This window comes from Mesoplodon mirus (assembly GCF_964341445.2).
Source record: "Mesoplodon mirus genome assembly, chromosome: 8".
Lineage (NCBI taxonomy): Eukaryota > Metazoa > Chordata > Mammalia > Artiodactyla > Ziphiidae > Mesoplodon > Mesoplodon mirus.
This window is the reverse complement of record NC_138984.1, coordinates 8,907,902-8,930,691: the sequence shown is the minus strand read 5'-3', so window position 1 is coordinate 8,930,691 and position 22,790 is coordinate 8,907,902. Positions and strand designations below refer to the sequence as shown.

At 40.1% G+C, this 22,790-nt stretch overlaps 1 protein-coding gene across 1 annotated transcript in view; it reads left to right on the top strand.

The window, feature by feature from the left end:
• Positions 1-209: 209 nt before the first annotated feature.
• CAB39 (calcium binding protein 39) overlaps positions 210-22,790 on the top strand; it is an 87,936-nt gene continuing 65,355 nt past the window's right edge. Inside the window, exon 1 of the mRNA XM_082629835.1 lies at positions 210-503. The gene's annotated coding sequence lies outside the window, so the exon portion shown is untranslated. The remainder of the gene's footprint in view (positions 504-22,790) is intronic.

Sequence of the window (22,790 nt, the reverse complement as noted above, 5' to 3'; positions counted from 1 at the left end):
CTTCCGCTTTTCTCTGCGTCCCCTCCCGCTGCGGCTCGGCGCGGACTCCTACGCCCCGAGTCCGCCCGGCCGCCTGGGGGCGCCCGAGGCCGAAGGGGGCGTTGCGGCACCGCCCGACGTCGCGCCCTCGGCGGCTGCGCAGACGCACGTCAAAGCCGGGCTCGGGCCGGGAGCGGGGAGCGGCGCGGCCTGGGAGAGACTGAGCCTCCGGGAGCCGGGCGAAGGCGGTGCGGGGCCCCGCAGCAGAGCCGCAGCCGGAGCGAGCGAGCGAGAGCAACAGTGCGGCGGCCGCCGCGGGAGCCCCTGGGCCGCCGTCCGCTCGCGCAGCTGCCGCTGCCGCCGCGGGATCCTGTCACCGGGAGCAGGAACGGGCGGAAGACAACGGAGGGGCCGAGCGCCCAAGCCGCGCCGCGGGGACCGAGCGAGCAGCCCGAGGCGGCGGCGGCCGAGGACGGGGACGGCGACGACGCGGAGGCGGAGAGGGAGCCGCCCGGCCCAGCCCTGTGAGTGACCCCCGGCCCGACCCTTCTCGAGGCGCGGACGCCAGCCCGGCTTCCGCCTCCCTGTCCCGGCCCGTCACCGGCCCCGGGGCTGCCTCCATTTTCTCGGGTGGCGGCGGCGGCCCCAGCCCGGGAGTCGGCGGGAGCGGCCCGGCCTACCCTCTCCGCCCGGCCCGGGCCTCTCGCGGAGCCTTCCCCCTTCGTCCTCGCCGGCGCGGCGCCCACGGGCCTGCGGCCGGGTCTCCGGAGGCCCCGTGCTCCTGCCAGCTTTCCGCGGTTCTGTGGCGGGGCTGGCGGCGTGGGGGCGTCTGCGGCCGGAGCCGGGAGGACAGGGGAGTGCGGGCCCGGCTAACTGTCACTCCCACTGCACAAGGGCTCCGGCCACCTCGCTCCTGGTCCCTGGTAAACTTCCTGTTATCGGGAGGCGGATAGCATCTCTGCGTTCTTCATTTCGGGAAAATGCCTAACCGCTTTCTGGTTAGGAATTGTGCGGCCGGAGCGTTCCCGAGTTCGGTTGAACCAGCCTGCGCGCTGAGTGCGTGCAGGCGCCCTGGTCGGTCCGCGCCAGAGGGATTCAAAGGGGAACCCGGGCCCGCGGTCCCCTCCCCCGAGGAGCTTACGCTCTGGTGCAGGAGATAAGGCGAGTACACAAATAACCACGATACCAGGAAGGAGATGATAAGTCCTGTGAAAGAACTACAGAATGCTAGAAAGGTATCCAGGGAAGATCAAAGGTACCCGGACTGATCGATCACTTCCGCCTAGCAGAAATCTGGAAGGCTTCTTGGGCGAGGCGGTACAAAGCGGGTCTTGAAGGCCCGACGGGATTTGGGAGAGAGGAGGGTTGCAGAAGAGAACGCGGTATGTGGAGGAGCAGCAAAGCTAGAGGACAAAGGTAAAAAGGTATAGTCTAGAAATAGTAGATAGTGCAGTTTATTGCGTAGGGCCACGGTGGGGACTGGGGGTAGGCCAAAGAGTTGCTGGGGGAACAGATCGTTGAATGCTGTAGAGGAGCCGTTTGAGCCGCATTTTAAGGAAAACTTAGAGCTCATTTCTCAGTGACTCATGGGCCCGGAAGTGTAAGCTAGGGGATATTAAGGGCGCTCTTGTGAAAGAAAGGAGAGAAGGAGGCCCAGTAAAGAGGTGACATTCTGTGCCTTGAATATAATGCAGTTTGAGATCGATTTTGACAGCTTCCCGGATATTCAAATAAATCCACGTCCAGGCTAAGCAAAGTATCTTTTGCAGAAAGCTTCCTTAGATATCAGGCTCTTAAGAAGTAATGGAAAGGTGTGTATAAAATGAGGTGTTTCTGTTGGTGCAGTTCACTAAAATGCATCAAAACATCTCGCACCGTGTATTAGGTGTCTACATTTTGGAACTACTGAACTGAACATAACTTAGTTCTTTGAGATGGTTTTTGTGTAAGGCAGTCTAAACTGATGCTTTAAAAAAGCAGATTGTCACTAATAGAAAGTTGGACATAGAACCTTTTCTTAGAAAGGTAAAAATTTCTTTATTAGTTTTTAGTTATGAAAATATTTATAGGAGAGCCAGAAATGAAAGTCTTTGGCTTTATTTTGTTCCTTTTTTCCAGATTACTAGCAAATAATTAGCACCTTTATTCGAAGTCTAGAGGTATGGTCTATGGAAGCAGCTTAGAACCTGTGTTGATTTTGTAAGGACTTATTTGTTGTTTGTTTATATGACAAGTGAATGCCAACTTTTTTCAGTTAAAAAAAAGACGTAAAATGCCGGAAGTACTGTAAAATTTTTTAAAATTATCTTCTGTAATCTTACCACTTATGTTACTATTAACATTTTCGCGTATTTCCTTTTCAGTCTTTTTATGTTTGTTTTTTTCTTTACATAATGAAATAAACTGTATATATATAGCTTTTATTAGGCTTTTCAATTTTGTCATTGAGTATCTTCATATAAAAATATTTTTACTGAAGTGTAAGGGAAGTCTTTCTTCTTAAGTGTATTATTTTTTCTGACAAGATAGCCTTATTTACCTCAGATAAAATGCAGTAGTCATGCTTAATAACTGTTGCTGTGGATGGAATTTTTTCTAAAGGCGTCTTGTTTGAAGACTCTTTTTTAACTTCTCTGTAAGATTTGGATCCTATTGCTTGTTGAATGAAGAAAGGTTTTATTACTTGGGATGTGTGTTGTCATCAGGTATGGAAGAGATCACACATTTCCGCTATATGAGTGGATGTACTTTTTTTTTAAAGGCACTATAAAAAGGTTACTCATAGCTGGTATAATATCTCCCATACACTGTGATGCACCTCCCCTTCCCACTCCACCCCATCTCCCCCCTGCTCCTAAAAAATAGTCTTTATACTAAGGCCATCCATACAGGTTAACTACTTTTTGATCATAACATCACAAAGATTCAGGCTAGGTGTATTTCATTTTTCTGTCGGTATTTCTTTAGTAAAATATATAATTTGTTGTGAAATAATTTGCTGCTGTAACAAAAGGGACTTTTTTTTTTCCAAGGCAGATCCCTTTAGTTCGTTAGCAGGTTCTTGTTTAAACCAGTTTTTTCCCTTGTGCTTTACAATCTAAACTGTATTAATGAGGTCTCTGTTTCTCTTTCTAATGGCATTTAAAGTGTGATGCTGAGTTAGACTGTATAAATTTTCATAAAGTTACTGTAAAAGAAGAGCTGAGAAAGCCCAGTTTAAGTATGGGGCTTGGTTTTATAATCTGGTCTTATTTTTATTTATTTATTTTAATCTTTTTGGCTGCGCCCCGAGCACGCAGGATCTCAGTTCCCCGACCAGGGATTGAAGGAACCCATGCCCCCTGCAGTGGAAGCGCAGAGTCTTAACCACTGGACCGCCAGGGAAGTCCTAATATGGTTTAATTTGAATCTTTATTTGTATATTGCAAATGTGTATACCACAAGGCATCCTTTATTACTTTTGAATATTTACTAAAGTATTTTTCTTTTGGTCAACTTTTGTAGGTTATAGATTTCTGTAATTACTGCCATATTTTACCAAGCGTCTTTTTCCAAGAGGAGTTGTTCATTGATCATTCACAGTTGTGCCACCTGCCATAAAATACAGACACAAACCCAAATCCCACCCCCCTACCTCCACCCACCTCACCTTAGCAGGCAAATACAAAATCCAGTATACAGCAGGATTTCATCATTTCAGGTAGTGTCTTCTGGTTACCTTTCTGGTGGTGTCTCTATTTTAAACATCAATTTCCGTCTTCCATGGCTTCTTTTATTTAGAAATTTGATTTTATGGGTGTTGTCTGGTGTTAATAGAAGCAGGAGTCTGATAGGTGGATTAGTGTATATAATGGCAAAATGTTGGTAAAACTTTGTTGTGTGATGAAATTGTGGAAAAGATCAAATCTTAGAACCTCTGTGTTACGTTGCTTATGATATGTTATTTAATTATTGAGATATAAAGATCTTGTATTTGTGTGAATGCAGATCAAGCCAAGTAGCCTAAAAATTGCATAACAATTTGGTCATCAGTCTATAATTTGTTTTTTATTGGAGAGAAGACTAGTATTGGAGCCATCCTTAATTAAAGAAGGAATTGATCTATGGGACTTCTTACTTTGTGTGTCTCACCACTCAAATGACTATCCAACTGGACCCTAATCACTACCCTGTCAGTCCAGAGTATGAGGGCAGAGCACAGTGAGGCAGATATTTGTACCACCAGCATTTATAGAGTCGACTTGTTTGGGAGTAAACGCCAAATGTTTGTTCTGCTTCTGTTTCTTAGGCCTTCCAAGGGTTCTGAAAAGAGTTATTGCAAGACTAGTCGGCAGATGATAGACTGTGGTGATGAAATTAAGGTTAACAGCTTATTGCAGTCAGCATTCTGGGGGGGGGGTGTGTGCACGCATGTGTGTGCATGTGTACGTGTGTGTGTTGTCCTCCAGTGTGACTTGTTTTCTATCCCACTGAGCTTCCCTGGCGCCACTGTGCTTTTTTAACTTTTCTCTCGAGATAGAAGGGGTGAGGGGATGGCAGAATTGTGGTTTTTTAGCAACTGTGATGTTAAGTTGGCAGAGGAAGGAAGAGTGGCATGCAGAGAATTGCAAGAAATCAGTCAGGTGTGAAGTAGCTGCAAAGGAGGGAGGTCAAGCCTGCCCTGGCCATTTATGTTGGCAGTGTCTGGCACATACCTATTTGCATAACCCTTAATACATTGTGTCTAATTTGAGATTTCCATACTCAGAATGCAGTGTTTAAGTTGTAGGTTTGTATGTGCTTCTTTATTTTTCCTGTGCATGGTTACAGAGGCAGAAATCTAGTTAACCAATATTTAGTGGCATTCTGGTTTTATATGATGATTGTTCCTTAGGAGCATTATCCAGCAGATAAATTTTTATAACCAAGGAAGTATGGTAATGTTAAAACATCACAACACTTTGATTATTTTAATAACATGTTTGAGAAACAAAATACACATTTTGTAGCTTGATCTTAAGTTACTACTTTATAACCTTGTCAAGTGAACTGTAGTTTTATCTTTTACAGGGCGCCATTAATGTGTTAGTCACTGTTCTCTCCCTCCACAGTAGATTATTTATCAGCTGTATTTGGACACAAGGAAGAAATAGCGTTAACAGTTTTCTGTTTACATGTCTATAGTTGAAGGCCCACTCTGGGATTTATAGGATTCTGAGAGCCAGTATTACCTGTGGTTAAAAGCACAGATGCAACCAGACTCCTGGATTGTTGAACCCTCAGCCCTCCTATGGGCTCTGTAACTTTAGGCAAATTCCTTCACTTCTCTCTAGCTTAGATTCCTTGGACAGGAATGATATAGACCATCTGAGAAGATTGTAGGGGGATTAAACGAGTTACTATGTCTAGAGTGCTTAGAACAGGGCCGATTCATACTGAGTTTTGTGATGGTGCTGATGCTACACTCTTTCAAGTAGAAGAGAGCTTTAGGAGCCCTGTAGTCGGCATGGTTCTTCCTGCACCATAACTGGAATGGGGTGTGGCTGACTTTGAGCTGTAACTGGTGGAGTTTTCTGCGAGGTGGAGTCACTTGCTTAGGGTTGTGCTGCTTATTAGTTGTCGGACTGATGTAGAGTCTGGTTCTTTGTTCTTTATCCAGTTTGCTTGAAAGAAAGTTAGTTTTATACTTTATGCAGTAATGTCTTCTTTGAATTTTTTCACTAGCATTTACAAAGATTGTATTCATATATGTTAAATGCTTTATGGCACTTAATCCTCTTTTTAAAGGTGTTTAATATACTAATGTTTATAATCATGATGTAGCTGGCAAGTTTTTTTGGAGGGGGGGTAGTTGTATGAATATAAAGTTGAAATAGATGAAGAATCAAGTGGTATTATCCCCCAGCATCATTACAGATGGAAGCCAAGGTGAGGGCCTGTCCAAGGTCACACAGACGTTGAACAGTTGAGCTAGGATTTGAACCCAGATCTGCCTCACTTCAAAATGTGTGCTCCCGGAAACAGTGACTCTCTCATATGACACAGTTTTATTTCAGTCCATAGGGTTTTGGTTTCTTGCTGACTTTCTTTGATTTAGTACTTTAGAACGAAGGTTTGTAAATATACCTAAGAGGGTATTAATAGGTTTCTAGGCAGCAACCACATGTTATAACACAAAATGAGATGTTTTCTTCTAAATGCTCTAGTTGTATAGAGTCATAATTTGATTAGTGGTTATTAGGCCAGTAAGCAGTGTTTATTTTTCATGTTGGTCTTGTAGAGAAGATGGGAGGCCTTATGTTATAGTGGGCAATGCAGAAGCCTGGGAATTGGAAGATCTGGGCTGGGTTCTGACTCGTTCACTAATCATGTCACTCTGGGCAAGTCTTTCCACATCTCCAGGCTTCAGTCGTCCCATTATTATACTAAGGGGACCAGACCGAAAAGCCCTTTCAGTCTCTTTTTTTCTTATTTTCAGTGATCCTGTGTGTAAGCTTTCTGTAGGCTTTTCCCCCCTCTACTGGACACCTCTCCTTTTGCCTGTGGTCTTGAAGTCAATTTCTTTACGAGCTCTGTGGCACGTAACCATGCTTTTACATTTTTTCTTCTGGTTGGTCAGGTGCCTCGTGTTATTTCACAATGCAGTAGTTTTCTGCTTCAGGTAATGTTACATCAAAATGTATTTATTTTTCAAATTTTCTTCTTTTGTACTTATGAATAAATGGTTACGAACTAATGTTATGTGGTTGTGAAGTACAAGCTTAGTAAGTTAATGATTAACAAATCCTCAAGCCTCACATCTAGTTTCTCTGTCAACTTTTAAGTATCAATACTATATGTTGTGGAGTGTTATGAGCTGTTTGTTTTTCAGAAAGGAAAAATATTAACTAAAGGCAATGTGAGTGGAAAAGAAAAGACCAAAAATGTAGAAACAGATTTGAAGATGTGAAGAACATGCTCAAGATAATATTCTTTGGTTATAATTGGTTCTAATCCTCTACCTGTGAAAGGGTGGTAGGCTGGCTTAGATCATAGGATGGTTTCTAGCTCAGGGTTCTGTCACTGATAAGAGATGAGAGTGATATTCACCACCCCTGAGCATTTATGACTCCTCAAAAATCTATTCTGAATTAATTTGTTCCACAGGCAGTCTTTATTGCCCATTATGCTGGGTCCTGTTCTATATGTCAGTCTCAGAGGTTTCCTAGTCCAGGTAAACAACTCTTCCCCTCTTTGATGGCATGTTATCAGCCAGTTTACTTTTTCTGGATTCTCCAACAGGGAGACAGAAACTCAGGTCATTAAAATGATCCTTGCAGATCGTTTGGCTGTCTGTTTACAATATGGTTTTATGAGAGATTAGTAGTTGGTAGGAGAGGTTCCAGAGAAAATTTAAGTTTAGAAAGCATTGGATTAAAAACAGTTAATCAGTTTTTATTTTTTGATGATGGTCGTGTTATTCTTCTGCAGAGCTTTTCAGAGTTTTTAATGATGTGCATTTTGACTGTCCAGGAGGGAAATGTAATGTACAGTATTTCCCAATTTTCGAGTTTATTTGGTAACAAGAACACCTCCTTTCCCCAGGAAATACCCACAAACACCTTGAAGGAGGGTTCTGTTGGAACATAATTTGGGAGAACCTCTTATTTCCATACTTATTAGTATGGAATTCAAAGCATTTACTTTTTAATTGGAATGATTACTTACAGCAAGTTGGAATTCAATTAAGGTTGGAATAATTTATTTTCAGTTTTGTTAAGTAAAAGAATGAACACTTTAGATGAGTGGCTTTTCAAGCTCTCCCCCCACCTTTTTTTTAAACTTCAGCCCACAGTGAGAAATTCCATTTTTTATCAGTGACCCAGCACATATATAAACACATTGTCAAAACTGAAAAAGAAGTTTCATGAAACAATACTTAGGCCTTCCTATGTACAATGCATGCGTTCTGATACTTTTTATTTTGTTCTATTTTTAAATGTATGTTATTAGTTACTAAAATAATTCACCATTCAATTTGAGAAACACTGTGAGGTTACATGAATTTATAAACTCTTAAGATTTAGAGTGAGAAGATACTGTCGAGACTGTTTTGTGAGTGAGAAAACTAAAGCTCAGCCTAGAAGAGGAAGGGCTCTTGCTTTAGAATTCTGGATTTAGATTCTGGTTGTGTTTTCTTGGGCGGGGTGTTCAGTGTCCATTCTGCCTCAGCTTTCTCATCTGTAAAATAGCAAGAGTAGAACCTACGGATGAAGTAGTCTTGAGGATTCAAGGATTCAGTAAGAAGTGCTTTGCATAATGTGTCTGATATGCTTTAAGTGCCCAATACCTTTTAGCTTTTATGATAACTGAAGTTCTAAAACTCCTTCTGCACTGTACACACTTTCAAAAATATTTTAGGACTTTGAAAGTGTTAAAGTGGCCTTCAGGTGAACCTGAACTCTTTTTGATCTGTAGCTGGATATATCATTTGTTCTGAGATCAGCCCTTTGGAATAGTAAGCTTTAAAATAGCCGTAAGGACCCACTTAAAGTTGATTTGCCTCCTGATTGTAAATGGACTCATAATTGCTTCATGCCATATTATTGTATTTTTTAAACTATTTTTAACAGTATCTTAAGTTTAGAATAATCGTTCTTTATAGCATGTAATTAAATACAAATAAGTACATACCTATATCAGTGGTTAGTTTAGTATCCTTATAGTTGTAGTTCACTAAAAGAACAAGGTAAAAGTTGTTCTTTCCTGTTTTATCTCCATTTCTGCATTTTTTAAATTCCCCCATCCTCAGTGTTTTATAATGCTATTGAGGGTTTAATTTTTGTGTCCCGACCTAAGAAAAGGAACATTCAGAGGGTATTAACAGTGGTGGGGGCCAAATCCAGTTTGTAGACTGTTCTCCATTGTCCTGATCTTAGCTGGCTGCTTCAGTCATTTTTGTCACCTATTGAGGCATTTACATTGTCTATCCCTAATTAAATTTTCTCCTGTTGTTTCTTTTATTGCCTATTTGTCCTCAGTATGACCTGAAGTTTCTGAAATGAGAGGTTCTAATCAGCATCACTGAGGCAGACCAAGTCAGTATTAAAGAAGCATAAAGATTCTGAACTTGTGTAAGTAAGAGGAATGAGGTAACAAGAATAAATAATTACTAACATGGCACATGTATGTTACCTGCTGGTATAAAGTTTAAGACCGCTATATATATTTACCTCATTTACTCCTTTAATAATCCTATTTTCATTCCCATATTTTCAGTTAAGTAAACAGAGAAAAAGAAACTAAGTAATTGGTCTGAAATCATACACCTAGAAAGGGGCCCTAAATTTGAAACCCTGGTCCCAGAGGGTGTACTTGTATCCCACCATACTCTGTTGCCTTCACCACAAGGTATTGAAATGTAGAATCATCCTGGAACATAGGAGATTTCTGTTACAGAAACAGATGAGATCAAGTTTTTTTGGTCAGGATGTGTGATATCCTAGGACACTGAGAGAACTTGCACGTTACTGAGTAGCTGTCAGTGGTCTTTGAGGAGCTGTGAAGAGAGAGAGCTGTGCAGGAAGAGGAGAGAAGCTAATGTAGTGTTCTTCCAAAAGAGGAAAAGGTGGAATCCACAAATCATAGACAGTGAACTTGATGATTGCTGGACAGATTCCAGAAAGGGGTGAGTCCTTAGCAGAGTGTTGACTTCTAGAAGCTACTGTCCATTTATTAACTATTTCTTTTCCTAATAGGATTCTGTTAAGTGTGTTGGATAAGGATGTAGCCAAGATACGGATCTGTAAGGATTCATAGTTTCATTCATATTTGAGATTGTCTGTAAAATGTTAAATCGTATAATTTAAGTTGGAATATTTTTTAGGACTTAGAAGTCTTTTTTTTTTTTCTTTTTTTTTTTGCGGCACACGGGCCTCTCACTGTTGTGGCCTCTCCCGTTGTGGAGCACAGGCTCCGGACGCGCAGGCTCAGCGGCCATGGCCCACGGGCCCAGCCGCTCCGTGGCATGTGGGATCCTCCCGGACCGGGGCACGAACCCGTGTCCCCTGCATCGGCAGGTGGACTCTCAACCACTGCGCCACCAGGGAAGCCCTAGAAGTCATTTTGATGTCTTTATAAGATCATTTTACTTATGTTCATTGTATTAGAAGATAGCTTTATAATAATACACTTTTCCTAGGCTGCATCTGGCAAATCAGTTGCAGATACAGTGGCCCACATCCCTGTGCCTTGCCTTCTCAAGTAGGCGAGGAGGAACTAGAACTGGTACCATATTGCTGTATGTGCACACAGCAAAGTAAATACTTCCTAGTTTAATATTGTTAAAATCGTTCACCCCTGTTCTTTAAGTTTGGTCATAACCCATTTGTTTACTCAAGAGCTAGTCTTGCTCTTGTTCCTGAAGACTGCCTAGTGAGTGACTGGAAGTAAGTTGATGGAAGAGGACTGGACAATAGGGGAGTGCACTCAGTCCTCACAAAAGCTAAAACCTTATGGGGGGTGGTTTAGCTTTTTTCTCTTTTATCTTATGAAAGCTCCCCCACTTTTAAAATTAAGTGTAGTGAGGGATGAGTGTCCTTAGCCTAGGATATCATAGGTGTTTGGAAAGGACACAGCGATCTTTTGCAGATGCTTTTGTTGTTGTTAAGAAGAGGAAGGAATAGGGAAGAGGAACAAGGCATAGCCGTGCATCCGGAAGGAAGTGACCAGAGAAAGACAGTGGCTCTAAATTTGTATGTCATGTGCAACTTTGAAAGAGCTAATGATAAAAGTGGAACTGGTTGCTTTTAGGAATTGTCTTAAGAGCCGCCGCACTTGAATAGATTGTTAATCATGGAATATATTACATGTATATTAAAGGCCGTGGCCTCCCAACCAAAAAAAGGAGGGAAGTTTCAGACCCCTATAATATAAACAGGATAAGTTCCTTTAAAAATCTTGAAAAACTTACCAATAAACTATCTCATTTATTCTAGATTCCACAAAAATACCAGTAGGTATAAAATTCATGTTCAAAAACCAGCATGAACTCTTAAAAACATAATAAAATATAAGAGAGACAACCTGGTAAGACATTACAAAAGAAGAAAACTATGTTTCGATTTCACTTGTGGAAATAGCCATTTACTGAAAATTCTCAGTAAAACACCAGCAAATTTAATTAAATAGGAAATTCTCTTAATTAAAGAAGACAAATAATGCCTGGTATTTACTGTGTGCCAGGCATTGTTCTAATATATTATCTCAGTTAACAGTCCTCAAAACAGCCCTAAGAAAGAGGTTGTTGTTATTACACTCATTTTATGCATGAAGAAATTTAGGCCAAGAAGTTAAATTATCTGTCCAAGGATAAATTGCCAGTAAGTCACAGAGCCTAGTTTTTGAACCCTTGAGGTCTGGTATCAGCATACATTGAACATGTGGTATCATACCAGTATGTGCCAAGATAACAACGCTAATTCACCAGTTCTTCCTGATTATGAACTCTTTAAAAGAATATCTGTTTAAACCAACAGCAAACAACCTACTAAATGGGAAAACATTGGTGGAATTCTCCTTGAAATCAGAAAATGAAACAAGCGTGCCATACACCTTTGATGTTTGATATTATCCTGGCCAATGCAAGAATGCATCAAATAAAAGGTATAACTGCTTGAAAAAAATGGTAGAAAATAGCAATATTTGCAGATGTTGCAATCTTAAACCTAGGAAAACCAACAGAATCAACTGAAAAACTAAAAGTGAGACTTCAATAAGATAGTTGCATACCACATAAATATATTTAAATGTTGGTAGCATTTTTCTTGCTAGCAATACCCAGTTATAAAAATACTGGGAGAAAAATCTCATCATAGCAACAAAAAATAAAATTCCTAAGTTGGGGGATTGATATGAAATGTTTAAGATCTCTGAAGAAAACTAGTATAAACTTAACTGAGTGAAAAAAAAGACTTAGATAATAAGGCAGAATGGAGAGTTACCGTGGTCTTGAATGTGAGTACTGAATGTTATGAAGCAAGAAAATTTCCCAAGTTAAATTAGTGTATCTTGGCCAGAGAGTACAGTCAGATTTTTTAAAAGTCAACTTAGGGAGTTCAGTGAGAGGTATATATGCACCTAATACATAAGTGAAATCATTCATCAGTGGGGAAGGAGGAAGGGTTGTTTAGCAAAAGATTTTTAGACAATTGGTTATTTGTTCTTTGGGAAAATCAAGTTTGATAAGTAAGCTACCCCTTTATGAAAATAAATCTGATGGGAGAATGAGAAAACAAATAAAAACATAAATTAGAGAAAACATTTATCTGAATATTTATCAGACCTTTGGATGAGAAGCAGGCTTATTTCCATTGCTGTCAAGTGATTGAAAGGGAAAAAACACTAAGGTAAATATGTGAAAAAACTTTGCATGATGATAGACAAAAGGTTAATATTTACTTCAGTAATAGTAAAAGCTCATACAGACTGATAACTGCCATTTATTAGTAAGCTCTCCCTGTGTTTTCAGTACTACCCTGGGCATTTTATTCATGTTAAAAATTTAATAGTCATCCTATCATTTTGTAAATAATCGAGACTCAGAAAGTAAATGTTTTGCCCAAGAGTTTTTGTGCACACTTCTACTAAATGGCGGGTCTTGGATTCCAACTTGGGTGTGATAAGATCTTATGTTCTTAACTCTTAAAAGATGTTTTTCAAACAGGTTGTAAGGCTAAAAGCACTGGATAAATGAGTAGTCAATTCAGATAGTGGCTAAATAAAAGAAATTCAAATAAACAATGGGGCAGAGGCTATTAATTAGAGATTTTAAAAACTGATAATGCTTATGCTACTAGGGGTGGGTTGAGACGTGAGATAAGGCAATTTTATGTACAGCCTGGCCCTCTGTATCCACGGGCAGGGGTTGAGCGGAGTTGGTTCCAAGGACCCCCATGGATACCAAAATATGCCCTTATGTATAAAATGGCATAGTATTTGTCTATAACCTTTGTACATCCGCCAGTATATTTTAAATCATCTCTAGATTACTTATAATACCTAATACAATGTAAGTGCTGTGTAAATGTTGTAAATACAGAGTACAGTTAACCTTTGGGGCAAATTAGATCAATTGGATCAGCTTGTTCTGATCCCTTCAGCAATGAGAGCAGGATAGGATGAGTCAGGATAATATTTAAGACATAGGGGAACTGGCACATTGTTGACTACCTGGCCTGGAGCTGAGGAGTTGGTGGGAGATTCCAGAGTTAAGTTATCCCATGACGTGGGCATATTCTTCCTGGTGAATTGTAGATGTTTGCTGATTTGAAATACCAGATATTGCTAAGAAAGACTTACCTGCATCATCACTGACAAATATTTATATGCAGGTGACCCTGCTAGGCCTTGCTATAGGTGGAGGCTGCTTTGCCTTTGCTAAATCAGAGTAAGTGAAATAGAAAAGTTGTCTGGTCATAGGGGAGGCAAGATAGCCATAGTTGAGTAGGGGTAACCAGATGTCTTGGTGTGCCAGGAAAAGTCCAGGTTTATGCCTGTTGTCCTCACATAATTATTCACTGTGTCACCCTTTACTCCCTGAATTGTCCTGGTTTGGATGATAAATTATGTCATCTAACATTTAGCAATTGCAAAACTAGCTGTTCCTGGACCCCTTCCCTGCCTTATTTACTTTTTTTTTTTTTTTTTTTTTTTTTGATGCTTAAGGAGCAGGGTTGTCTCTCAGATCCTCAGGTGTCTCCTCCTAAAGTAGCTTGATTTTTGAGACATTTATTCTGGAGCCATGGCAGCTATCTGATTCTTCTTTTGAACCAAAAGACTTTTCTCTCTGAATGAGAACTCTGATGTTCTAACTCTAAAATGTTCTGCTTTACCTCAAGTCAGACATTTGAATGGAGAGATTCTAAGTGTAAACACCTTGTTTTTGCCCAAATTCCCTCTTGCACTCTTCCTCCACTCATACGTGTAGCTTCTCAGGAACTATTAAAGAAAGAGAAGTTGAGGAGTTCTAGTTTTTAAATGGTTGTTGTTGGATGCCATATAACTCTGAAAAAGACTTTTTTTTAGAAAAAAATTGTTTTTGAGGTATAGTTGATTGACAATGTTGTGTTAGTTTCTGGTGTACAACAAAGTGATTCAGTTAGACATATACATATATGCATCTTTTTTCAGGTTTTTTTCCCATGTAGGTTATTACAGAATGTTGAGTAGAGTTCCCTGTGCTATACAGCAGGTCCTTGTTGATTATCTGTTTTTTATGTAGTAGTGTGTGTCTGTTAATTCCAAACTCCTAATGTACCCCCCCACACCTTTCCCCTTTGGTAACCGTGTTTGTTTTCTATGTCTGTGAATCTGTTTCTGTTTTGTAAATAAGTTAATTTGTGTCATATTTTAGATTCCACATGTAAGTGATTTCATGGTATTTGTCTTTCTCTTTCTGACTTACTTCACTTAGTATCTCTGGGTCCATCCAAGTTGCTGCAAATGGCGTTATTTCATTCTTTTTTATGGCTGAGTAGTATTCCATTGTGTGTATATACCACACCATCTTTATCCATTCATCTGTCAGTGGACATTTAGGTTGCTTCCATGTCTTGGCTATTGTAAATAGTGCTGCTGTGAACATTTGCGTGCATGTATCTTTTCAAATTAGCATTTTCTCCAGATATATGCCAAGGAGTGGGATTGCTGGATCATATGGCAACTCTATTTTTAGTTTTTTTAAGGAACCTCCATACTGTTTTCCACAATGGCTGAGCCAATTTACATTCCCACCAACAGTGTAGGAGGGTTCCCTTTTCTCTGCACCCTCTCCAGCATTTGTTATTTGTAGACTTTTTTTGATGATGGCCATTTTGACCGGTGTAAGGTGGTACCTCATTTTAATTTTAATTTGCATTTCTCTAATACTTAGTGATTTTGAGCATCTTTTCATGTGCCTATTGGCTATCTGTATGTCTTCTTTGGAGAAATGTCTATCTAGATCTTCTGCCCATTTTTTAATTGGTTTTTGTTGTTGTTGTTACTGAGTTGTATGAGCTGTTTGTGTATTTTGAAAATTAAGCCCTTGTCGGTTGCATCGTTAGCAAATATTTTCTCCCAGTCTGCAGGTTGTCTTTTCGTTTTGTTTATGGTTTCTTAAAAGGACTGTTTAAAGAGATGATATACCTGTATTCACTACACTTATATATTTATGTAATCTTTAATTCTTAAACTTTTCCATATTTCTTCCACATTTCAGAGCAACTGTTTTCTTTTTTTTTTTTTTTTTTGTGGTACGTGGGCCTCTCACTGTTGCGGCCTCTCCCATTGCGGAGCACAGGCTCCGGATGCACAGGCTCAGTGGCCATGGCTCACGGGCCCAGCCGCTCTGCAGCATGTGGGATCTTCCCCGGACCGGAGCACGAACCTGTGTCCCCTGCATCGGCAGGCAGACTCTCACCACTGTGCCACCAGGGAAGCCCAGAGCAACTGTTTTCAAGGGAAAGATCAAGGGTTTCACAAAATCATCTTGAGAGTTCAGTTTAGGATGTCCATGGGAAAAACATTGCATTTAATTTGCATTTGCTTATATAATCTTGAGCTTTATTCTCAGTTTGGGACAATAAATGGACATAACTATTTACACATTTTCATTTTTTTTTGTTACTTCCTGTGTCATTTAATGACACATTTCAGATTTCCAGCCCCCAAAGTAGGTGTGTGGAGTACACGGAAGAGTAAAAGATGGTGCCACTCTCAGTCTTCACTACTCCAGTTTTGGCCTGTAAAAGGTTGAGAGAGCAATGTCTAAGCCCTACCCTTATTAGAGTTGCCTTTCTGAGGCACAGGGCTGGAGCAGTGATGCCTAGGAAGTAGTAGCCCCTGTGTTACTTGGAACTCTCTTTCTTCCAACAAGGCAGAGATTTAGTGAAGGTTTATCTCAGGGAGGAGTCAAACACTCAAGGCAGAAATGCACTGGGGTCTCACCAAGAGTTCTCACCAGGGACACAAACTCTACTGTGAGTGTCCATCTGCCACTGCGTTTCTCTGTTTACTCACTGCCGTGGCCCCCCTCCCCCCAGCATCCTCTCTCTGCAGACCAGCTTTCTCCACCTGATAGAAAGCCTGGCCACCTACATTTCTTTCATGGAGCTTCAGCCTCTCAATAGACAATTTAGCCCGGGTCTACCTTCCCCTCTAGGTTACTTTGCTGGGGACAGCAGGGGTATGGTTCTTATAGGACTATAGCACCTCCTATTGGAGCTGTGTTAATGGTGTGGGGTGGGAGGGGCAGTTGCCAGAAGGAGATGGTGCTGGGGACCTTATGACCCTATAGGGTGACCCTGTGATTTTCCCAGCTGTGAGGATTGTTGGGATTCTTATCCTCCTATCTGATTTGTTTAGGTGTCCAAGATACAAGTTCTAAAGGACTTCTTGGTTATTTGTCTGCCCTGAGGCCACATATTTCTTGCTATTCTTTTGTCCTTTATCTTTCTTTTTAGCCCTAAAAGCAGGCTCCATCTTAGCTCCTCTGGCCATAGATATCCTCAAGGCCCAAAGGAGTCTGTAAAGAATTGGACCATAGTATCCTAAAGGAAATCCACCTCTGACTGAAAAGCTACTGCATTTGTCTCAACAATCCTGGACACACAGAAGGAGGGGCTAAGTGTTCTGCTTTTAGTCTAAGCCAGCAGTGTTTGTTGATTGAGTAGCATTTTGATGTATCTCCTCATTCTCTGTTTGTTTCAGCTACAGTGAAACGCCCTGTGCCTCTGCCCCACCCCTGCCGCCCCAAATGCCCTGACCCCTAGTTGTATTCTTGTTGTTTTTACTAATTTCCTAGAAGACATTGGAATAGAATATAGAATAGAGGTTTGGAAGTACAATTCAGCCATTATGTTAATTTATGAATGGTATTTTTTACACTAGTTGAATAGAATACATTTTGTATAACTGGCTAAAAGTATTTTCTGTAAACACAGCCATTCAGACCTTGTATCTGTAAAGCCTCATAGATAATAGGGGCTCGAAAACTATGTTGAATAAACTTGGAAGTATTTTTTATTTATCCTTACTTACCAAATGACAGGTACTGAATAGGAGTTGCATGCTGGAGTCAGAGCTCTTTGAGTGATGGAGGAGCTGTGTCAGCCATCTCTCATCTTAGAAAAGAGGCCGGGGCCATTGTTATTCATAGAAATTATTTGACTCTGAAGAACAGTGATGGAAGTACTTTATTTTGCTGCACACCATACACGTTGATTGCCTCAATACACTTTCCGTGTTGGACTTAATTTAGTAATCTCTCCCCAGACGGGATGTCCCCTTAGCAGTGTTACCTATTTCCACCTGAGCGAGAAAATTGACGCACTAGATCTTGCAGTATTTAACAAGTTTATCATGGTGGTAAGGTTAAAACCACACCTTTATGTTAAGATTAGCTAGTTATTTTTTTTTTTCATGTTTCTTGCCTTCCATTTTAGGGAAATGCAAAAAAATAGGGGTATGTTTCCTTCTCTTCTCCCCTTTCTGTCCCATCCTCTCCCTCACCCCAAAGAATTAGATAAGGAGCAAAGGAAAAATAAGGAAAGACAAAATGATTCCTGGGGCAGGGTTAGTACACAAATAAATGCATGTCTTTTACACTAGCTAGTTGGGGACCACCCATTTGGCTTTGAGTTTTAGAAGCCAAAACAAAGAAGAAAACCATCAATTGCAAGGCTGTGTTCACGAGATAAAAAGTAAACCAGCCACTTAGGAGAAGCATAATTTTTCCAGGAATTGAGACCCTGTGGATCCTTTATTAATGAAGGCTCTGGGTCCTTGGTACACTTCTCTCTGTTCTCTGAAGTGTCTGTAAAAGTACCCAGTTCGGGCTTCCCTTGTGGCGCAGTGGTTGAGAATCTGCCTGCTAATGCAGGGGACATGGGTTCGAGCCCTGGTCTGGGAAGATCCCACATGCCACGGAGCAACTAGGCCCGTGAGCCACAACTACTGAGCCTGCGCGTCTGGAGCCTGTGCTCCGCAACAAGAGAGGCCGCGACAGTGAGAGGCCCGCACACCGCGATGAAGAGTGGCCCCTGCTTGCCACAACTAGAGAAAGCCCTCGCACAGAAACGAAGACCCAACACAGCCAAAAATAAATAAATAAACAAATGTGGGGTTAAAAAAAAATAATAATAAATTAAAAAAAAAGTACCCAGTTCAAGTATAAGGCATCTTAGTACAAGACATAGGAATAGTGTTAGACTGGAGCACAGTTTAATTAAATCACTACTTTTCTGATGCTCTGTAGCTATGGAAATGGCCCCCTATACTCATTCATGCCATTGAACTTTTTATGAAAATTGAGTACCAAAGAGGTCCAAGGTTATAGTTTTCTAGTAACTACTCTGCTTTAACAATTAACTGAGGGGGCCGGCAGCACTAATCATCTGCCTTTGAAAAATTGAAGAGGTTAACCAGGACTTGATTTCAAATCTAGTTGTATAAATTGACTTGGAGGCCAGGTCATTGAATTCCTCAGAGAACAGTTTTGTGTCCAACATGCGGACATGTTTTTTGGTTTTGTTTTTAAATTTTATTTTATTTGCACACCGCGCGGTATGCGGGATCTTAGTTCCCTGACTAGGGATCAAACCCATGTGTCCCCTGCGTTGGGAGCATGGAGTCTTAACAAGTGGACCGCCAGGGAAGTCCCCCAGACATGTTTAATGGATAGTGTTTTACGTCATAAGGTAGTAGTATTTTTTTAATTTGTTAAATTTCTGACACAGAAACACAACATAAAAAACTGATAGAAGTGAGGTGTTTGGGCTAGAGATGAGGTGGACCCTCACCTGCTCCAGACCTTAGGGCAAGGTTTAAAAGCCACTGTGAGATTCAAGGCTAGCACCATTTTAGTTTGGAAAAACTTCAAGAAAGCCTGGATCACCAGACTCCCACTTTTATGGAACAAGCTCACCCTGTGTGCCCCCCCACCCACAGAATACCTGTAGAAAGCCTAATTTTAACATTTAACTCCTTAACTTCCTGTTTAAACCACTGTGATTCTGATAGGTTGGTGACATGGTTAGCAATAACCCAAATATTTGGTAGATCAAGTTAAAAACTAAGAAGGTGGATTTTTGAGGCCTAGTAATCATATTCACTTGAGTTGGTAGCATTCTTCTGCTGAAACAGTAAAGGAAAAACAGAATCCCATGTTCAGAATTTTTGTAGAAGGAAATAAGTTTTTAATGGAAGAAAATGTATCCTTTGTAGCTTTTCCTGAATGTTTTGCGGCCTCTACCTAAAACTTAACTTTCTATACTCCCTTGGATATAAGATGTCTCTGTTGTACATTTTCAATACAGCTTTCAGATAAAAAGCAAGTTTTCCATTGTGACTATATTGTGATGTCAACACTCCCTAAAAAGCACCACGCCATAAAGTGGGGAATGTTCTTTGAGCAATAAAAGAAGCCATGTGTTTATTCTGTAAACAGCACTTAAGTTTACAGTGAGTTCTGTAAACTCACTGCCTTCTGCCTTCCTTTTCATTCGACACTTTATTACCTATCAGAGCTTGATGAAATTACAAAATAATTTTTGTTTCCTTATCAGAGTTCAGATTGTTGCATAAAGCTCTCTAATCAATTGTAATACATTTTCTGACTTCTATCCAAATTTATTCTGTCTACAAAATGCAGCTCAGGAAGCATCTCCCCTGTTGAAGTGTGAGACCTTCAGCACACAGTGCCCTGTCCTCTGAGCTTGCCACTAGGCTCTCTTATTTGGGTTTTGTCATGCAGGGTCTGGTGGCATGTATTAGTCTTCCATAGATTTCACTCTTCCTGTGTGTGCCTTGTCTCTCTAGCTGTATTCTGAGTCCTGGAAGAATCCCTGTGTGTACTACATGAGGCATGACCACATCTTTTGGTCCACGAGCTGAGTTTTGGCTGTAGGATTGAGAACTTTTTCCCTCCAAAAACACAAGCAAGAGTTTTTATATATGATCATGCCAATCAGGTGACAAATTAATTCAGTTACTTTCTCTGAAATAAAATGTTTTTAGCCTCATTATTTCATCTAGAGTTTTTCTCTCAACTCAGGATCAAGCCTCCATATGCCAGTTAGTGGAAATTTGGAGGGGTGGAAAGGAATGTTGACCAGTTAGAAGAATTCTCAGAGAAATCATCTTTGGGTAAAATGTTCTACATGATCCTCTAAAGGGCCATGCAACTGTGTATTCTGTGACTCTAAATATTTCTGCTGGAAAAAGTCTGTTTACACTGAATACCACCATACGGTGGCCTTTGAGCAGTTTTAAAAGAAAACAAACCTTCAAATCTCCAACTATGGTGCTTCAGCTCAGGCTGGTTTTGTGGCATGTTTATGCTTTTGTGGGCATTTAGCCAGAACAGAAATAGCAGTGCTGAACCTTGAAGGAGACTGATTTTTCAGGTTTACATCTGATCCTCTAGAAATAAGTTTTAAGGTTATAAATTTTTAAAAGGAATTTTTTTTTCAAAATACAGTTCTTAATTGGAATGACTGAAAGGAAAAAAATAAAAATCATTTCAACACTCTCAGGTGCAAATTTTTAGAACGACAGTATTTTCTTACTTTTTCAATCTAAATTCTTTGACAAAAAAATAATTTTCGAAAAGGCTTTTATTTTTCTTGTTTGAACTTTGTTTCAAATTTTCTCACTTGTTTGCTGTTCAAGTTTTGAATTACACAGTTTTTTTAAGGAATTACCATCTTTTTAAAAGAGCAGGATTGGCTATTTGCTTTTTCTTCTTTACCAAACATGGGTGAGGCTGTGATGTTTACTCATGGTCATATGGACTGTGCTTCCACAACCTTGTGGCAAAGTGAGTAGTAAATTTAACCAGAAGAAAAATGGATTTATAATTTTTTCCTTGAAGATTAATGGTTTCACATTTAAAAATGTGGACACTGATTAACCTTTCATATTATTAAATTCAGTGCTAATTTGTCAAGGAATAGTTGAAGTTCATGTTTCTGAAACTAATTCTAAAACTATGATAATGTAACTTAATTCCTTAGAATATCTGTGAATGAATCCGTGTAGATAAAATTAAAGATGGCAGATCCATACTGATAAAAGGCCTTTAACATATTCATGGAAATCAGTTAATTAGTCATGTATTACAAGTATTTCTAAATAATGCTTTGTAATATGTAACTATGATTTCAAGTCTTAAACCAAGTGATGAAATCTTTTTGCCTTGTGATAATTTGAGAAATTCAGCATTGTGAATAAGATAGCTATCGTTAGTAAATGAACTACTCAGGTTGATTATAAATCTGTTTTACAAACTGCCTGTCCCATCCTATCAGTTGGTTATGAAATCAACTTAGTGGGCTATGACTAGCATTTTAAAAGAGAGGGAAGGGAGCAGGGGACTAGGATAGAATAAAATAGAATGGAGAATGTCAGTGTAATTTTGCATAGTGAGGATAAGTGCTGTTTGGTGGTATTTTGTGTGTGTGTCTGTGTGTATGTGATACATATTTTTTATGTATGAATATATGTGTGTCTTGAAATCAGAGAAATCTGTAAAAATGAGTTAGGTGACCTGGTGGCCTTGTGGTTGTTTAAATGACTGTACACACAGAATAGATAGTGGGAAGCAGCCGCATAGCACAGGGAGATCAGCTCAGTGCTTTGTGACCACCTAGAGGGGTGGGATAGGGAGGGTGGGAGGGAGATGCAAGAGGGAGGAGATATGGGGACGTATGTATATGTATAGCTGATTCACTTTGTTATAAAGCAGAAACTAACACTACATTGCAAAGCAATTATACTCCAATAAAGATGTTAAAAAAAGTAAAACCGCTAAGACTGATGTCAAAAAAAATTTAAAAATCAATGACTCTACACACAATACCAGCTGATGGCCGGCTTTCATTGGAAGGTTCCAGTATTTGTACTGTGCTTTTAACAGGGAATAAAGGAAGACCTGTGTGACTTGCTGAACAGATTTGTATTTGACAGGAACCGGGTAAGGAAAGCTAATAATACTCTGGATAACAAACTAGAGATCCAAGAAAAAATTTTAAATGTCAAATGTATATTGAATCTAAATCAGAAGCAATTTAGTAGGAATAATTGTTCAGTCCAGCAGGTTATGTCCCAAAAGGCAGTAGTAAACAATGGGTGAGGGTGTGGTTCACTACAGAACATACAGGTCAATTATGTTGCTCAATAGAGAGCTGCCATGTAATGTATCAAAACTATGAATGGAGTTTAAGACTACATTTATGAAATCTATGGATAGGTAGTCTCGGATCATATGTGGAGTACAGGGTCTGGTTTGGAACACCACACTTTTAAGAGGAATGGTGACAAGCTGGAATCCTGGAGAATAACTGAGGGGAGTCCTCTGACTGAGTCAACTCCTTCAAGTTTTATCTTCTTTATCTGTAACAAAAGCACAACTGGATACATGTTATAGGAATTTGGCTGCCAACAGTGCTTTAATGTAACGCAGACTGAATGGGAATATTATGGCTCTTGTTCCCAGACAGCTCACGGGCTAGCATGGTGATGGTAATTTAAATATTAATATGTCTGATTAGGCTGTTCAAAGTGCTTTGAGTTCTTCTTTCTACGTGACATCTAAAAATATTCTCAAATCACAGATTTATATTTTTGAAAAATATATCATTTAAATGTTTATTTGGCATCATCCTTATTTAACATGTATTTTAGTATAGTCACCATTTATAAAGAATACATTCTGTACCACCCCACCCCTCAATAACTTAATTAGGTGGCTATTGGAGAAAGGTCACTAATTCATGTTACTGTAGTGGATTTCTTGATTGATTTTTCCCACAACT